This window comes from Stegodyphus dumicola, chromosome 2 (genome assembly GCF_044657685.1).
Source record: "Stegodyphus dumicola isolate Sdum_Otavi_A_Nest chromosome 2, ASM4465768v1".
NCBI lineage: Eukaryota > Metazoa > Arthropoda > Arachnida > Araneae > Eresidae > Stegodyphus > Stegodyphus dumicola.
The window spans coordinates 171,944,179-171,963,131 of record NC_140769.1 but is presented as its reverse complement, the minus strand read 5'-3'; the positions used below and the strand labels follow the sequence as shown (position 1 = coordinate 171,963,131).

The 18,953-nt window shown below is 31.7% G+C and overlaps 1 protein-coding gene and 1 long non-coding RNA gene across 2 annotated transcripts in view; one reads left to right on the top strand and one right to left on the bottom strand.

Annotated features, from left to right (window-relative positions):
- Positions 1-18,953, bottom strand: part of LOC118181804 (uncharacterized) — a 111,116-nt gene that overhangs the window by 58,894 nt on the left and 33,269 nt on the right. The window lies entirely within an intron of this gene.
- LOC118181803 (uncharacterized) overlaps positions 348-18,953 on the top strand; it is a 193,358-nt gene continuing 174,752 nt past the window's right edge. Inside the window, exon 1 of the mRNA XM_035351008.2 lies at positions 348-485. The gene's annotated coding sequence lies outside the window, so the exon portion shown is untranslated. The remainder of the gene's footprint in view (positions 486-18,953) is intronic.

The following is an 18,953-nucleotide window of genomic DNA, read 5'->3' as shown; positions in this document are numbered from 1 at the left end:
CCTGGTGTGCAAATAAAAAATGTTGTTACTGAAAAAATAACTTAAATCTGATTAACAAACTGATGCAAAGGGATTTCTGAAAATTTAGGAGAATCCTGTTGTACGTGAATTATACATTTGTTTTTCTTACATGTTTATAATGACAAAAACTCACTTCCTTTTCTTTGCAGATTCTCCAGCGGGAGATCGAAGATCGCGGCAAGGAGCTCACTTCTATGGTTCGACAATGTGAGTCTTTGGAGGGCGCCACTGTCGCCGAATCGAAACGCCTGCGTCGGGCCGCGGTACACTTGGAACGAAGCTGGCACAACATCTGGATCCGGTCATTGGAGAAGCAGTGTCTTACGGAACAGCGTTTGCAGCAGCGTCAGGAACGCGACAACGTGAGTTTTTGTTTACTTAACATTGTTGTATATCTATGCTGAAGACTTATTCCTCTTGTTACTTGTCTCACTGGATTACCACACCTGACAATTTATTTGCCGGTAAGAATTTTCAGAAACTGTATTTCATCCATAAAATAAATCAGGTGTCAAGCACACGATTTTATCTGTTAAGTAGTCATCTCACTTGAAGTGTTCTGGAAAATTAGTGACTTGTTAAAGATGCCTGCACATTAAAAAAATCGCTTCATCATTTTAATTTAATTTATTGTATGCATTATAAGTGAACTCTTTGTTAATTAAAAAGTAATTTCAGGCATTTAATTAGTGATTGAGCTAAGAAATATCTTCTCTGTAGTTTAAACATTAAAGTGCTGGAAAGGGGATTTAGTGTTGGCGCCAGTGTGTTGAAATTCAGAAAAGTCTAAAATAGTTTCAAATTTAATTGAAAGGTCATTGAGTAATAAAAATTCAAACGATTCAAAAGTAATAAACACAGTTTTTAATATTTTTTTTTTACTTTTTAATGTGTTGATTTAAATAAAGATGCATTAAAATAAGAGATATATAATTAGCGATGAACTAGTCAGGGAGAACGTAACAAACCCTTTTGTGCGACCGTTAAAATCTGAAACTTTCCAGATTTTTTTCATTTTACTTTTTAAAAATTAAGAATGTAAGAAAATTTCTTGAATATGTGCATTCGTCTTTAAAATTCCAAGCAGCTTTTCTATAACCCAAAATGTTTCTTTGAAATCCTATTTTTTAGGAAAAATCAGTAATGTTTCTTTTTAAACTGATGGAAAGTAATTTAGATTTTATTATTTACTCGTTTTAAGTATATATAAAAAGGATACATTTTTTAGCCCAAAGGGCCAATTTTCCCAGAAGGGCTATTAATTTGATTTTAACGTTTTGTGTTGGTTCATTATAAACGGCGTTTCATTTTTCAAATTGTTGCCACCAAATATTAGATTATATTTAAAGAACCTAAATAATGAAGAATCTGCATGAATGTTTGTACGTTTCTCGCACTGTGGACGACAACGATACCTAGAGACATCAGATTCTGAATAACGTAGTCCTCCACTCGAATAAGGGCATCTGGAAGCCGAATTTGGAATTTGTTTTATTATCTATTTCATATTTTGTAACACTTTAACGAATTTTTGATTAACGAACTCAACGATTTAAAAGCGAACAGTGGCAACACTATACGAAGGAGAAAAAAAAACTATTATCTCCAGCGCACGAGACTGTATATCGAAAATTCTAAATAGATGCTCTTTTTAATTTTTTTTTTGGGGGGGGGTATTACTGTTGAATTGAATTTTATGGTTTGAGTACGAAGGACATGATATTAAATAAAGAAAGGTAACACACAAAATGTTAAAAAAACACAAATGTTAAAAATAACACACAAATGTTAAAAAATTCGGGTAATGTAACACACAAATGTATGTAAATGTAGCACACAAATGTTAAAAAATTCGGGTAAGGCGTGATATAAAACCCGAATGATTTCAGATTTATTTTTTATTTATAATTGTAACATAGTTAGTTGGTAGTTGCACCAGTGATTTACCAAGGGTTAAATAAGTGCTATCCTTCTATTTCACCTTTTTATAAGTTAATAATAACGTAATGTAATTATAACGTAGAAATGGTCGAGATTTTGTATGTAAACATTGAAAATATGTGACGTCATAACTAAACTAACCGATTGGAAAAGGACCTGACACATTTTGCGAACTTACTGAAAGATATAATCTAAGTTTGTTTAAATGTACATGAGAACTGGTGAACAGATGCAAAAGAGAAGCTGATTATCAGACGCTTTCTTTCTTTTTCTCCCTCTCTTTCTGAATTATTAAACTGTCGTTAATATTTACATGGATCATACTGTTTCGGTTTATTACAATACACGAACGTTACAGCTGAATTAATAATTTGTTAAGTTTCGGTCAGGTACACAATTTCTTAATTAAACAGATATTACTTTTTTCACTTGAAGCGATATCACTCGTAACAGATAACAGTCTAAAGTTCTGTTATTGTTTGTCTTGTAGAAAAAGACGATAATCTAAATTTGGCACAAAAATCGACTAAACTTGTTGACATATATTTATTTCAGGCATCGACAGATAATCACATCAAAAAAAAAAAAACAGGTGCCTTTTTTATATTTTAAAGAACATACCAGTATACTCTTTTATATAGAACTGTACTATTAAAATCTTTGCGCGTCTGTTCGTTTATTTGGGATATTATCTGCGCAACTGCGGGAAGTTGGATTGGATTGGATTATTCATTTACGGCAAAGCACACGAGGGCTATCTGCCTAAAGGAAGGGATGCCTTCGTGGAGGACTTTCTAAGGGAAACTGACTCGTATACGCGTTACACATGGGAAAAACCACGAAAACGCCCAAGCAGCCAGCCCTTTCTCGGGATTCGAACATCGGATCGAACTACCAGAGTTCAGCGTTTTTACCGCTCGGCCGCTGGTGGGCCGGCGGGAAGTTGAGTTTCGAGAATTGAGATCGACCGTCTCAAACACAACCTTGGTTGGCATTCTCCCAAAATACATAGACTCGTCCCAAAGGGGCGTTTTTACTTGCTGCGACGTGAAAGGTCACGTGAAAGACTTCTCTCCTCCTGAAAGAGAGAGTTTTATATTCTAGAGAGAAAGAAAGTCTCCATCATTCCACCCTATTTTGAGAATAATTTGGTCCGAATGGCGCATGCGTGTTTGCGCTTATGGTCGCACATGAGGCGGTCGAACTATACCTCTGGCTTCCAAAAATTTGCAGGAAGCCATTTCGACCATTTTCCTTATCTTTGTACAACTTTAATCAGCCGAGATAAAATATATCGTTATATATATATATGAAAGAGTAAAGTTTTGCATACTTGTGTTTCAGAATCGGCGGTACGGAAGTGTTTGCAGTTGTTTACAAGTCTAATTAATTTTAGGGACCTTTCTGCAGACGGTATCACTACCACATTCATTTTACTAGTTATGCAATAAGTATAATCTGTGACAGAAACTTATGTAAATAATGTATTCGTAATGAGAAATTACGAATACATATTTACATAAGTTTCGGATTACATAACTTAGCATTTTTGATGATTTAATCAGGAGACTTTCAAGAAGATAAATAAATGATCACAGTAATTAAAAAACAAATGACGTATCAGATATTTAAAAATTAAGTATTTGAAAAGTAAAAAATTTGAGTTTTCTAATAAAATAATTCAGTGCATTAAAAAAATAATTACAACAGTTACCAGCATTAAATAGATTTTTAAACAAGTTTTTACCAAAAAGCAACTATTTTAAAATAAAAAATTTTACCTGGAATTTATTGTCCCTAGTAGGAATTCGCTGAGGTGTCGGCAATAGCGCATTTCTATTTTGCATATCAAAAGTACCAATGAAATTTATTACTGTGTAATTTTTCATTTAAGGCCATTTCGTTACGTTTTTCGTACACATCATTATATTAACTTCCTTCATTTTTTAAATACTGATGATGATAATAATGTTACCTTAATATTAATATAAAATATTTTTTCATTATATATAAATCATTAGTAGTAGTAATGTCTACTAGCTGTAATGTCTGCCAGTTTCTGACTTAGTATGTTTCATAAACAGTTAATTTTGTTAAATTAAATCAATATGTGACTTTCATGCATATTTCTGAAAGTAATGAATGTATTACATAGTTAATTATTAATTAATTTTATTTTAAAGTATGGATTTTTCAGCAATCCACTGTCTAAGAAATTTTAATAATTTGCTTAATAATTAGTATTGCAATTAGCTGGATTTAAAAATTTCTTGTAACTAAATCCATTCTGTAATCAATCAAATACAATAGTTTCCACGATTAATGAAAAAATACTTAAGAAAAAATATCTGTTTATTCTATTTCAATGTAATAGCATATAACTAAGTAGTTTCTCATATGCATATTAGAAAAATGCGGGTAACTTGACAGTACGAGTACCCGTATTGGTGTAAAAGATGAAAGATAAAAAGGAAAGTCTTTCAAGTAATTTAAACGTTTTCATTACTATTAATTTTAATTTACATATAAAGGAGTAATATAATAGTTGAACCTGCTGATTAAAATAAACTTTTCTGTGAATATGTAAAGATAAAGCATGCTTGAGAATTATAAATTTAAGAACAAATTTATGTAACGAAAACAATAGAAGAGAATTTGCGTCAGATTTTTGATTTCTAATATGCGTTTATTTAAATCAGAGGCATGAATGAACTACAGAGCTTCAACATTTGCATAGAGCAAAACGTAATTTTGAATATAACCAAATTACAGATTTAAAAAAAATATAAATATTTATCTAAGAGAGAATAAAACTTTCTTCCAAATTTCGGGTAGAATATCAGTGTTAAGTACTTAGAATTTCAAATTAGATTAATTTGGACAGGCAAATGAGTCAGAATAAAAGCAGCACTGAAATTCTCAAATTCAAATACTTTTGACTGCTAATATAAAAGTGCGCAACCAAAAACAGCGAATGAATTTCTGGGTAAATTTAGAATAAAATGTAATTTTGTATCTAAAATGGTAAACTATCTTAGTCGATGAGGTAGATATCATTCTAAGAAACACTAAATTTCCTCTTACATTTCGATCATAATTTCAGCTGTCTTTTATACTTAGATATTACATTAAGTTTAACTATAACTAAGTCAGAATAAAAACAGGAATAAGATTAAAATCTGTAATTTAATTTAAGAGCTTGAAATTTAATCCAAGAAGTATACTTAATTAATTGAATAGATTTCAGTTAGTGTTCTGTATATAAATAGAGTACAAATTATGTAACACATCTTTAAAAATTTTCCTTATGTAAATTACATTTTATTTAACAGTTATAAAGGATTGCTTAGAGGAAGATTTGTTTATTAAAGTTATCGTATATTGTTTGAGATTCATCCGACCAAAGTGATTTGACAAGTAACTAAAATTAAAACATTTACATATGTGCTAAACAGGTGACGTTAAAAATCTTGTAATGTAATTCACGCACGCAATGCACACATTAAAAAAAAAATGGAAAAAATGGATGGGGGATAAGTAAAAACTGAATTTCAAAGTTTCTACGAGAAATTTGCAAAGCTCTTCTGACTATATGCCCTGATGTATGAAGTCATTAAGTTTCACGTATGATTAAAAGATGAAGGAAAATAAATATTCCTAACCTGTACGGGCTCGTATGACTGAGGGATGATTAGGGGAAGGCTGAAACCGGGCTCAGATATCATCAAGGATAATATTACAAAGCGTTATTTTTCTGTTGAAAGATTAACTGGAAGTTGAAACAAACAACGCGCACCAAAGAGGGTTATACAAGTTTTACTTACCGCTTATATTCTGTAGCATGTTTATGAAAAATTTTGATTTTAATATATTCTGACACATCCGTGAAAATTTTTCAGTTGTAAAATAAATGAATGTAGTATAAGGCTCCGTTACAAAATATTTCATTTTAGGGCCGGATTTATGTAAAAACTACATAAGCTATAGCTTAGGGCCCTTACATTTTTGGGGGCACCCAAAAAAATTAACATATAGTATAAATAGTATTAAAATATATTATAACAGACTTATAAAGGGCCCCATGTCTCAGATAGCTTAGGGCCTTACCAAGTCTAAATTTGGCTCTGCTTCATTTTAATTTAAATCTTTCCTTGTCTGCATTAACGTGAAAGTTAAATTATGTTAATAATCTAAGAATTTATTCCTATAAATTTTAAAAATCAAACCTAATTATTTTATAAGAATGCTTAGAAACAGTGGAATAATCTGATTCAGGTTTTTGCTTTGATTTCAAAGAATATTGTTAATTCTTTGTTTAGCATTACATAATAGTGTTCTTCCATCGATTGCAGATTTCTGATTTCAGTTTTGAGCCTCAAGTTCAGATTATGGCGTTTAATATCAGTTTAAGATCAAATAATGTAGTTATGTGTATGTAACAATTTCTGTGAACCAGCTTAAGATGCTGCATATGAGTAAATGCTTCAATTATCATTTTTTAAAAACAATTCATTGTTTGCTCATGAAGTGTATTTCTGGTAGTTACAGCTTTATGATACAGAAGCTGAAAATAAAAAAAGGCAATGAGTTAGATTTCTATTTAAATTTTTTTCATTAATTCATAATCTACTATTCTAGAAAAACTTTTGGTTGGAGTTTATCAAATCGAAGCAGATGACGGCTTTTATCTTAAAAGTATTTAAATAGGGAAGAAGAAAAAATATTAAGACATCTTTTCAAGTGCTTAGGTGGCTTTGGGTGGATAGGTTGTGTGTGCAATGAGAAAAAGATTTAATGATATTTATAACCTTGAGTCTGAAAGACGTGGTATTACTTGCAAACTTTCAACAATGCTTGATTTTATTTATGGTTTTTTTTAACTCGAGATGGAATTTAGAAAAAAAAAGTAGTTTTGTCCTTTGCTTCGAAATATCTGTAAGAAATATTTATTTTTGATTTTTTTTTCTAACAAATTCTTAAAAATCAGCTTTCATCTAATAAATGTAAAACTAAAATAACAATAAAGCGTTATTTAATCATTTACATTTTAAATGGTTTTTCTTTTTTATTATCTCCTACTAAAGTAATTCAGGTGCAAAATAGCTTAGAAATTGCAGCAATTGTAATCAGTTTCCTATTCATCCCTTTCATTTGATTTATTCTTTTACATAATGTCCTATTAAAATACTATTTTATCAGAAAAGCAACTTAAAAGCATCTGGATTTTAAGAAAGATAAACTCGCTCTGAACAGTATGGAACACTGACGTATATCATCTATTTCAATATGAATGTCATTTAATCCGTTGCGAACCTCTTATTGTGATGTATCATAACTATTTAATTGTTTATTTTTATTATTTAAAAGATCTTTTAGTGTTCCTTCTGTATTATGTTCAATCTAAACTTGAACTTAATTTGAATAGGAAGCGATTTGGCTTATATGCAAATATTTTTTATAGCCAAATTATCGGCCTATAATACCTAGACTTGCAAAAACGAGTAAATTTTAAACATTAAAAATATGAAAATTATCATATCTTTTATATGTTTTTAATAAGGAGGATATCTCGCTGCAATTATTTTGTAACGATTGAAGAAGAATAACATTCATAATTCTTCTGCATTTTGCATAAAGATTTCTTTGTTGTGTAAAAGCTAAAGCGTGTTTACATAAATTTGTTTTTCTTCATTTTTTTCATTTCGCTTCAATAATTTTTACAACTCTATAGCTGATGGTAAAAAACTAATATTTTGGAATGAAGATTACTAAGCATTCAGAATGAATTTTTCTATTTAAAAACCTCTTAAAGCTTTATTATTATCTGTTAAATCATATAAAAACTAAAACACTATAATATAAATACATTTTTCTTCAATATTTTGCTTCTTTTTTATGTGAACAAATTTAAGTATTTTGCCGATTATAGTTAATAAAGTTTTAAGTTTAGGCTAACCTAATCTCTTGAAAGCTTTTATTTTCTCTAGTGAAAGCACTTATTTTCACTTGCCTCTTCCGTTCGCAGTTTTCCGAAACAACAGTTCAAAAGTGTGGAAATTAATTTATTATACTGGAAGGCTCAAAGATATTGGAGTTATCAAATTATTGCCTTTATGGGCTTCGATCTTTGTTACAGAAATGCAGAATGACTTAGGTTTGTCTAAGTACATGCATATAAGCCTACATAATTAGAGTTTAACGTATTTATGGCTTTTTTCAGCGAGAATGTTTCATGTTGGACATTGTCTGTTATTAAAAATATTTTTCAAGCTGGAAAAAGTAATTTGTGCTCTCTAACATAGAAAACAATGCTTTTCAAACTGTAAACAGCAGTATGGATTTTCAAAATTTATGGATTTTCAAAATTTATATGTTTACTACTTACCAAAATCTTTTGTTATTTATTGTTATTTGCCTTTGTATGAGTTCAGAGTAAGAATTAAATTAGGGAAAAATCCTAATTTTGCTTACACAGACAAAGGAAATACTAACTAGCAGCTAAGTAACAAAGAAGCTAAGAGATTGGTGTTGACTCCTGGACTTTTCACTTTATGTTGATTGAAGCGTCTCAGAAAATTTCAATATGGAAATGGAGAGATTGTGTTTTTATCTGCAATGCCTGTAATTCCGCTTAATAAAGCTTTTAGAGGGAAGCTGTTGCCAATAAGCTCCAATTTGAATTTCAAAATCCTGTCATTGTTATATCAAATGGCTTCTTAAAAAGCTGTTTAAAATATTTCTAGCCCACAATTTTTAGAACTTATTTTATAAGGTTATTTTCTCCCTTCTTTCTGCACGCCATCATTGGAAGCATACTCGATGCAGATTCGAGAATCCCAGGTTTTGAAGGCAAGAATGCTAGGGCGAGTTCCGGCGAGGGCTTTCCACATTTTTCACATCTCCTGCTTCTAGAAAAAATACCTAATGACTGTACAAGTGGCGCCCGAACTAAAAGATGGTGGACAATAATTCGTCACCGCCAGGTTTGGCGATTGGGTTCCCTAATTTCTAGTCGCCCTATAAAAGGGGGAGTATATAAGGTATTTTCTTCCTCCTTTCCGTATGTTTTCTTGGTGTAATTGGAAATATACGTGACGCATATTCGAGAGGTCCAGGATTTGAGTCCCAGCGAGATTACTGCACATTTTACAACTCTCCTGCTTCGGGAAAACCTAATGACTGTATAATTTAGTCAGAAACATGGTATCAAAGCAAATTAAATAAAAATTATATAATTTAAGAATATGTTTTTAATGTTCATCATGCGAATCAATATTCAGTGAAATTTTATAACTAGAGAAAATTTGATAATCATTATCTGTAATTAATGCATGAAAATATAGTCTTAATAGCGTGAACGAATAATTAAAAGTGCCATAGGAATTATCTTTTAATAAAAATAATTAATGAAAAGTTTGTAAAAGAAGTTTATTATTTCTTCTTTCATAATGTCAGTTAAATAATTTATAAATCATGCTTTTGAGGAAAACCCTTATTGAAGGAAATGACGCTTTATTTTTTTCTTCGTAATCAATCATTTTCCTAAAGAATAGTGTTTGAATAATGTTTAAAAAAATATGCAATTGTTCCTTGAAAGCTTTGTCTTAATCAAAGAATAACATCTTGACACTTTCTTCTTTTATTTCGCATACGTTTCCTCTAAAGATAATTTCCGTGAAGTGATTGTTCCGGCATTGTTGTTTTTCCCCTCGGCTTGTATTATCTTACTTTTCGTGGTAGGTTTTTGCAAACATTCCCAATTTTCTCCCCAAAACAATAAGTTCCTTTTCTTTAGCACAAAAACTGTATATATGTTTTTTTCTCTCTTTTACAGAGATTGAGCACGATAAATGCCAGAAGAAAATGTAAATAGTAATGTATCGCATATCAATCGAAAATTGTCCTCTGTTAACATTTCACACGTCAAAATAAACGATAAGACTGAAAACTGTTAATACTTTTTTTTTCTCTCTAGTTAACATACTCTAAGGAAGATGTTATTTGCAGGAAAATAGAATTCGTCATAGTTTAGCTTTTAGTGAGTCAAAACTTATGCTTTTTTTGTAAATTTCTGTGTTTTCTACTGGTTTTCCAAAGGGTTATTTCCTTCCTAGATTTAGAAAAAAGGAACTGATTTTTAATTCTCACTCCTTTATGCTGTTGTTTTTAAAGTATTGAAGGAAACAAATGTTACACAGTAATTAATGTCAGAAAAGTTTAATAAATGAAAGGAGCAACTGATATATTTTTGTACTTTTGAAAGTAAATGGTTGGTTTGCAAATTAAAATTCAATATTCTTTCATTTGGCGTGTTTATATTAATAAAACAAAGAGCGGTTTGTAAGGTTTATTTTAGCATACATATTATTTCAGTGTTAGTTTTTTTTTATCACTTTCTGTTTTTTCGGTCTGCCATCACCAGACTGAAGTTTAGTTTGAGTTTTAAATAGTGAGGGAATTTACAATTTACAGGGAGAGTTGTAGCAACTCTCTAGAAAGGTTTTTTTCTGAGATTTCTACACGTGGCCGAGGTAGGTTTCAGTGCGTGATTGTGTTTATTAGCGTTTAGACCCACATAATAGCTGGAACCGGATGAATGTGTTAAGTTTGATTCCCTGCGAAGAAACAATTAATTCATTCCTCTTTCCTTGAGGTAGCCCACCAGCGACCGAGCGGTGGCAGAACACTGGTATATCGGTCTGAGGTTGGCAGTGATATCAGCATCTTGGTCAATATGATTCAGAAAGGCGAAGAGAAAACAGTTGAGAAGAAAAAAGAAGGACGCATGGTTCCTGCATCACGGTCGGGGTCGTAATTTCGAACACCTTCTTTGAAGACGATCGTTGTTTTTGTTCTTGTTTGTTGTTTTTGTTTTTTCTTGGTTTCTGCTACACTCAGCATAATAAGTATTATTCTCACCCTGTTCACGTCCTTCCTTTCTTGGGCCCACCAGCGGTTGAGTGGTAAAATCGTTGAAAACTGGTAGTTCGGTTCGAGATTCGAATCCCGTGAACAGGCTGGTTGCATGGGCATTTCCGTGGTTTTTCCCATGTGTAACATATATACGAGCCAGATTCCTCATAAAGTCCTCCACGAAGGCATTCTTTGCATAGGCAGATAGCCCTCGAGGCTTTGCCGTAATTAAATAACCAAACCAAACTTGTTCCTTGAGATTCCTACTCATAGGAAATCTACCGATCCTACGAAGGCGCCCGAGCTGAAATATAGTTGGCGATAATTTATCAAAACATTATTTTGTGCAGCTGGGCCTGACTTCCTCCCATCACTCGCTCTTTAAGTGAGGAAGCGGTCGGGTACCATTATAGTATCCTAATAAAGTAAGTTTTTAGTACATCTACAAATTAGAAATTCTCGGTTTCGATTCCAGATGAGCATAAGGTTGATCATTCAAAATTCTTATCCTTTAAAAAATTATAAGGTATTTTCTCTTTCCTTTCTGCATGCCTTCGTGGTGTAACGGTGGCACACTCGGCGCGTATTCGAGAGTTCTAGAGTTCGAGTTCCTGTGAAGACATTTCTCATTTCTTCAGTTTCCTGCCATTAAAAAATTCTAAATAACTCTACAGGCTCTACTAATGATACCCATTTTTTAATTAAAAATCAGTTTGAGTGAGGTTCTTTTAGTATAAATATTATATCAGATTTATTTCAATTTCCTTTTGTAGTTTCAATATTAATTCTGAAATTTATATGTAAAAAATGTCCAAAATAATCAGATTTGTGGTATGCAAATGAATCAGCACATAAAGGAAACCTTTAATTATCATTTTAAATACTTATGATATTAATTTCTTGTTTAGTTTAATTCTCAGTACGATAGATCATGCTGTTATCTTTAATTTACTCCATTATGTATTGGTTTGATTATCGTATGGAAATACACATGTATCTGCTAACTGCAGAATTAGCATTAGAAATAGAAGTATAAAACTTTAAATGTAAAATATCCTTCTTTTCATACTTCTTTTGGAATATTCAAATATTCCATCACTTTTGGGATGTATTAATGACTTTATTAACGTTTACTAGTTAACAAAGTGTTTCGGTAATTAAATTTAATATTGGGAATACTTAACATTATTACAAAGTATGCTACAAGCACGCTACAATTTTAAGCAAATTACTCATTCTTTAGAGGAAATGAATTGGTCTCAATGTAGTATGTTAGGTAATGCATATCCATCATAAGAACGCGATGAATAAAAAAATCTAGAACGTGTCAGAATGTCCTTGGCCATTTCTCAGTGTGAAAATAATTAGATACTAATATGATATTTTATGATACTTACCTAAGTTGCAGGTATTGAGCAACTCGTCCAGGATACGACTAGGTTATTCAAGGTCGATTTCAGTGCATTATTTACCTTTAGAAATTGGCCGAATAGAAGGAAGGATCTCATTAAGATTTGCGTGTTTGCTTGAGCTATTATTGACCTCAATAATCTTAAGGACTTATATTTCACACAAAAGATGCGTGCAAACAGTATCTCACATAAAATTATCTCACAGCCTTGGAAACATACACATCAGAAACAAATATGAAACTTCTTAGGTATTTTTTATAAAATTTTTGTTTAGCTTTTCAGTGCTAAGCTTCTATTCTAAACATATTATTTGACGAAGAACGAAGGGACAAACATCGAGTACTTCAAAAAGTATAAAAAGGACCCACCTAATAACTTATTAGTATCTTATTAAAAGTCTACCAGTGATCATGGGAGATTAATACATAGCCTGAAGTTAACATTATGTGAGATACAATTAAAATTAGAATTGACACTTTATAAGCGGAGTTTTTGGTAATGCATTTGCCCTGGAAAAGTTTTCAAAGACTTTCAGCATTTGAAAAAATAACTAAACAAACCAAACATCAAAGAAACTTCAGACAGTTTATATCTTTTTATTTTTTTAAATCTATTTGCCATAAAAAGTTAAAATTTAAAAAGATGTAAGCACATAAACAGAGCAATCTTCATGTGATTCCACTGACAGTGAGACAAACGCAAACAGTCTTAGCGATAAATCCTAGCTTCATATAATCAATTGTAGTATATACTTGTTGTCGTAATTTTGCAGCTAGCTTCTATTGTTCGTACAGGGTTAAGTGTAATACGCCGAGGCTATACCGCTGGTCAACTCTATCTGATCTCTTCCTCCTTAAACTGAGCGTTGCTAAATCTAGACGCGATCTCTTATTTTGTTAATTATTCATCGTATTTGTATTATACTTCATGTAACCCAACAAGTCCCATATATAAAGAATGCAAATTATATAAGAACTACTCCCACAAAACAGAACAAAATCCTGAAGACGTCGAAAAAATTGCTTATTTTTTAATAGTACAGTATTTCAAGAACTGTGTATACAATTGTCTAGTGCAAAATATTGGCTTGGATTACATTTGCTTCCTACTATAAAGCAATCATATTGCCACTAGATTATCATCAGTGCTGAAATCTTTATCATCTATAAATAAGTATTAAATCGCTTTACTTTCTAAATATAGCATTGCAAATTATTTATACAATTGCAAGTTATTGTAAATTATTTACTGAGTTTTAAAACACTATATTTCGTGAAGTATCGCAAATGAAAAATGTTACGTTAAATTAAATAAAGATTTTTCAAATTTTAGTCGCAGCATTATAAATGCTCGACATGTAATCTTGTTGCACTACACACGTCCAAAAAGTAAGCGAATTCTGCCCACACGCATTGCAATATTTTCCGGCTATCGGTGACCAAAACAACTGTCCTGGAATTCTTCTGCAGCGGAGACATACAAGTATGTCTTTAAGGCACTACAGACCCACAACAAACATTTCTGCAATAGATCTGAATAATCGTACGTCGTCTTCTATATGTCGGCCAATTGAACGGCGCGGAAGCTTATCCTTCTGGTAACGACGTACCTTATGGTGTCAATGAGGTGGAGCCCTGTCTTGCTGAAATATGAAATTTTCTGAATCATCTTTCATTTGAGAAAAAACTACAAATAGAACACAGTAAAATATATTGTACTATCACAGTGTTCTGGAAGGGGGAAACGAGCATGCCTGTGAAAGGACGCCGAAAAAGATTTAGTTTTTGATGAGTTTCGTTTCTTTCAAGTGACAGCATGACAATTTTCGCTGGCCTGTACCCAGACATGGGAAGGTTCTTGGATGAAATGTTGCCACTTCGTCACTGAATATTTGATAGGTTGAAGAATCGTCCTATTATTATGTTCCTTACACCCAATTACCAGTTCCATTTCGTCGGATACATCCATTTGGTTATAAATGTTGCTGCACCTGCAAACGGCATGATTTCCGTTTCATTTACCTAATACAAAATCTTCCAAATGGTTGCTTGCCGAATTTAAAAGATAGTGGCTAAAGAGATTTGTTGATTTTTCTGGATTTAGCTCGACGCTTTTAGCTTCTTCCACTATTTCATTAGAAATGTTTGTCGGTTTAGGGTTATTGCTTTTGTGCCAGTATTCTTGAACTTTCGATACTATCGCAGAATAGCCTGGTAGCTCGGAGGTACTATTCCTACAGCCCTCTAAACACATACAACAATAGCATTGCACAATAACAGCATATTCTAATATACTACGGAACACTTTCTACTGTAAATTCGCCAGATTACCTAACAGTTAAACATTTTGAGAGGATAACGTTATATGCAGATTTGCATCAGTACAATACACTAGAGTCAACTGTATATATTTTTATTTAGAATTATTCCTGTTCAGATTCAAATTACAGGTTTGAGCATTGTTCGGTATAATGTCTGCAATTTGGCCGAATTGAATATTGCTTATGACATGAAGATCATGACACTTCATTTTAGATCTCAACCTTAAGCATAAAAATAAATCTCAAGTTAGCGGATAATGATGAACTAGGGGAATGAGGTGCTGCTGCCAGTTTAGTTTCCTTCAAACATGTAGCGCGTTTGGAGAGCACTGTAACTTAAGGAACAATAATATAATAAATAAGCAGTCTATGTAAATAGAAATAACGTATGAACGATGTAATTTCTTTCACCTCTTAGTATTTAGAAGAGAATAAGATCATAGCAGTGACTATGGTTGATACGTTGAACTGTCAGAGATTCAGTAGTCAGGGGACACTGCTTGCAGTATGGCACCGAGAAAGTAAAGATAATTTATTAGTACTTAATAACACCCGTGCATTAATATCTTAATGTCGTCCATGAAACTGCTGTGCTTACAGTTTCTATACCTAACTGAACCATGGTTAGAAATTGAAATTTTGTTATCCTAAATTTAGCTGATATCTAAGTACAACATGTTTGTTTCTTAAGTTTGTTATGGTTTTTCCCACCCTACAGTTATTGGCAGGTTATCAAAATATCTTGCAAAAACTGCTAATAGTCTGTATCATAATTAGTCATGCTTTTCTGCAGTCATTGCATTAAAGAAACGTTGAACCATCCATACTAAAAAATAGATGAATCTATTTTCAGTAAAATAAAAATTTTCTTTGGCTTTCAGTAACTAACCTAAAATGGTACTAATTTAGGTATTTCGTAACCACGATGTTTTCTAACGCTTAGAAAAGTCTGTGTATCCCTGGGAGCCGGATCATTATAAATTTGTTTGAAGCATTTGTCGCCATGGCATTTTGTTTGAAGTGTTTCTTCTTTAGAACTTGTAAGGTTTATTAATTTGTGTAACCAGTATTTTTATGTTCAGAATCTTTACTGTCACTTCTCTCTTTCCGTTTTCCCACTAAAATGCAAATTACCTCACATTTATTTAAGTGGAAGTTTGAGATTGTAAAGTCAGAGCGTGTTCTATCTACGTTGCTAGGATTACTGTTCTAAGATAAGTGTTTTTGTCTTCGGCCGATAGTAATTTTACGTCGGTGAAAATCTTAGAGCCAAATTCGCTATTAATTTACTCAGCGTAGCCTTTGGGCATTAGATAACTAGACGTAGTTTGCATTTGAATTTCTACTTTGAGCTCTCGCCATAAATGCTAGCTGATTGGTAAGTGCCAAGTGTACCTTCTATTCACCTGTATTACTCATTAGTCATTATAAATAATGACTAATAAAGAGTGATTTACATAAATAAAGAGTCATTTACACCTGTCTTAAGTCTCTGTAGTGATTTTAAGACTTAGTGATATGTCACTTAAAGTCTTATTGAGGTCTACTCACAAGTTAAATGGAGAAAGACCAAATTCCTTACAAACACAGAAAGTGTATTTCCGTACTTTGCTTTATGCGGAGAGGACCACAAGAGAATGCAACTTTTATTCATTAGAAGTGTAAATATACTTATTTTTGCATTAGGTACCTACACTGTCCATCTCTTCACAAATTCCTATGACTAAAAGTATACGCAATATTCTCTTTGCTCTAAAAACATGTTTACTTTCACACAGAAGCTAAGAATATAGACTGCAAGAAAAAATTTAAAGAAAGTGACTTAATGTAGAAGATGTACTGATGTCTGTGTCTCAGGTTTATTCAAGCATACTCTGCAGACCGCCCATTACCATCGCGGAAAAAAAACAGTTTGAAAAGGAAATATGAGTCATGCTCACCCAGAATTAAGTAGTTTTAGTTTTGCTAACACCACTTTCAGTGTGGGAATTGTCTTGCCGATGGGAAGGGAAACATCGAGATAAAAAACTTTTAGAAAACTTGCATTTTCACATGAAAAGCAATTTAAAGAAGCTGTACATCTGTATTCGTATGCGAAAAGTTGTTAAAATTTTTATTTTCTTCATTAAAAATGAAGAAAATAAAACTTATTTCTTCATTTATTCCTTTACAATAGTGGACTGATTCCTTTATTTCAGATCACTTGCTTATGTTTGTGTTTTTTCTTTTAAATTTTGCATGTGATTAATTTACTGCACATGCACAAAAACTTCCAAGAATTTGTCGTTTCGTATTGCTCGAAGCCTAAAGCTTTAAAATGCATGGGTTGCCTTTTTTGTTACTTGCACCTTTATATTAATCTGTGAAGTTATCGACTTTACAACTGGAATCGCAGAAAGCTGATAAAATCTAAGATTTGAAGCGATATATTTTGGCGTTAATGATAAATTTAATCAGGAGCCATCTTTCAAGAAACAATCAAAGAAAACAACTTATTCTGGATTATCAGAAACCGGCTTTTGAATAAATTTATTCTTAGCACTAAAATATACTTCTACAATTCTTAGATTTTATTTATTTTACTTGCATTAGGATTATTAGCCTAAAAAGGGGATGTTTTCTAGAGACATTTAACCCTTTCCGGCTCGCTACCTTTTAAAGTCGGAATTTTGATTTAAAAAATAAATGGTAGGCAGTCTAATTAGGCCTAGAGGAGTACACAAGTAAAATTTTGTGAAGATAGCGCTTATCGTTTTAAGTCTGTGTGTCAAGGAAAGCAACATTCTAGACAAACTTATAAAAGTGAATGCTTCTTGTTAAATAGCTTCTTAATGCGTGTTAAATATAAGTCTCGAGTGAGTTACACAACGAAGTTTAAATTGTAAGTGGTGCATAATGCGAGAGAAAATGGAAATCGAGCAGCAGGAATGGTATTTGATGTAGACAAGAAAAAAAAAAAAAAACACTTGCGCTGTGGATTTAAACAAAGAAAAAAAAATCGCGAAATCGTTTGTCGTTTCACCGAAAGATAGCAAAATGTCCTCCCTTAACAGATGCAGATACTGACGATGAAAAAAAAAAGGAACTGTCAGTTTCAAATGAGGACATTGATTGCAGTTTTTATAGTCATATTATAAGGTATTTCTTCCGCCTTCTTAGCATGCCTTCATGGTGTAACTGGAAGCATTTAATTCTTATTTAGATAAGTTAGCTATTAAGTGAATATTTCTTATTTTTTACGTTTTAGACCAAAAGTGTTGGTCTCTGTATCCCGAAGTGCGCGAGCGCCTGTACGCTGTGAGAAATAAAAGGGTAAAGTTAACTCTTCTTAACTTGTTTGTCTATTCCAGGCACACACGAACATAGCTTGAGTAAGCTCCCATTGCAGCTAGTCCATTCGCAGGGTTTTGTAACCGGGTTGAACTGCCAGTGTCGAGCAGCCTTTTTTAACATTTAATTTTTATTTATTACACAAAATAGTGTGAGGATGTGCTTAAGCAGCTAATCAGTGCTTATTCTTCTAAAAGCTAAATATCAATTTCTAGCCTATCAATTTATAAGAAATTGACAGGATAAAAATTTTTATTTTATTTTTTTTTTTATTTATTTATTTGTAACATGCTCTTTCTGGGAGTTTTATTCAATAAATTTTAAAAAAATATATAAAATTTGCAAAAATATTGATAAGAAACAATTCGTTGGATTCATTTCAGAATGGATCAAAAAATGCAATTTAATAATTTAAAAATATAATATCTTTTGTATAGCTTTTTGTAAAAGTACTGTTACCAAATCTCAGAAAATAAATAATTCTTTGGAATATACGTTTTCAGAAAATTATTAACTGTTAGTAAATTTTATTTAGCTGGGATTATCTTCTCAATGTCAGTATAGTACATGATGGATGAGTTTATACATTCTAAAGAAAAAAAATTGACAATTATTTCATTGTTTTTATGACCTTAACTAGTTTTTTAAAATATCTTCAGTCATTTATGCTTTGATAAAAATTAGTCGAAAGAAAAAATTTTTATTTTTCATTTATTAAATAATGGTGAATATTAAAAACAAGCATGGTACTTTAAACAAAAATTAATAGTAACTCATGGAAAGCAAGTAAAATGATTTAGCATTATTTTGAAACAGCTAGAATAATTTTCTTGTTTGTTTATTCAATCTTTTCATGAATAATGCATGTAATTCTTTCTCATTGGTATGCTGCCACGTTTGATTTCTCCTAGGGTTTAAAGTGAAGCAAGTATCTATAAATAAAACACTATTATATCTTTTTTCACGTGAATTATTGCTTATTATTTGAAGTTTATTGTTTCCGCATTTAATTGTAT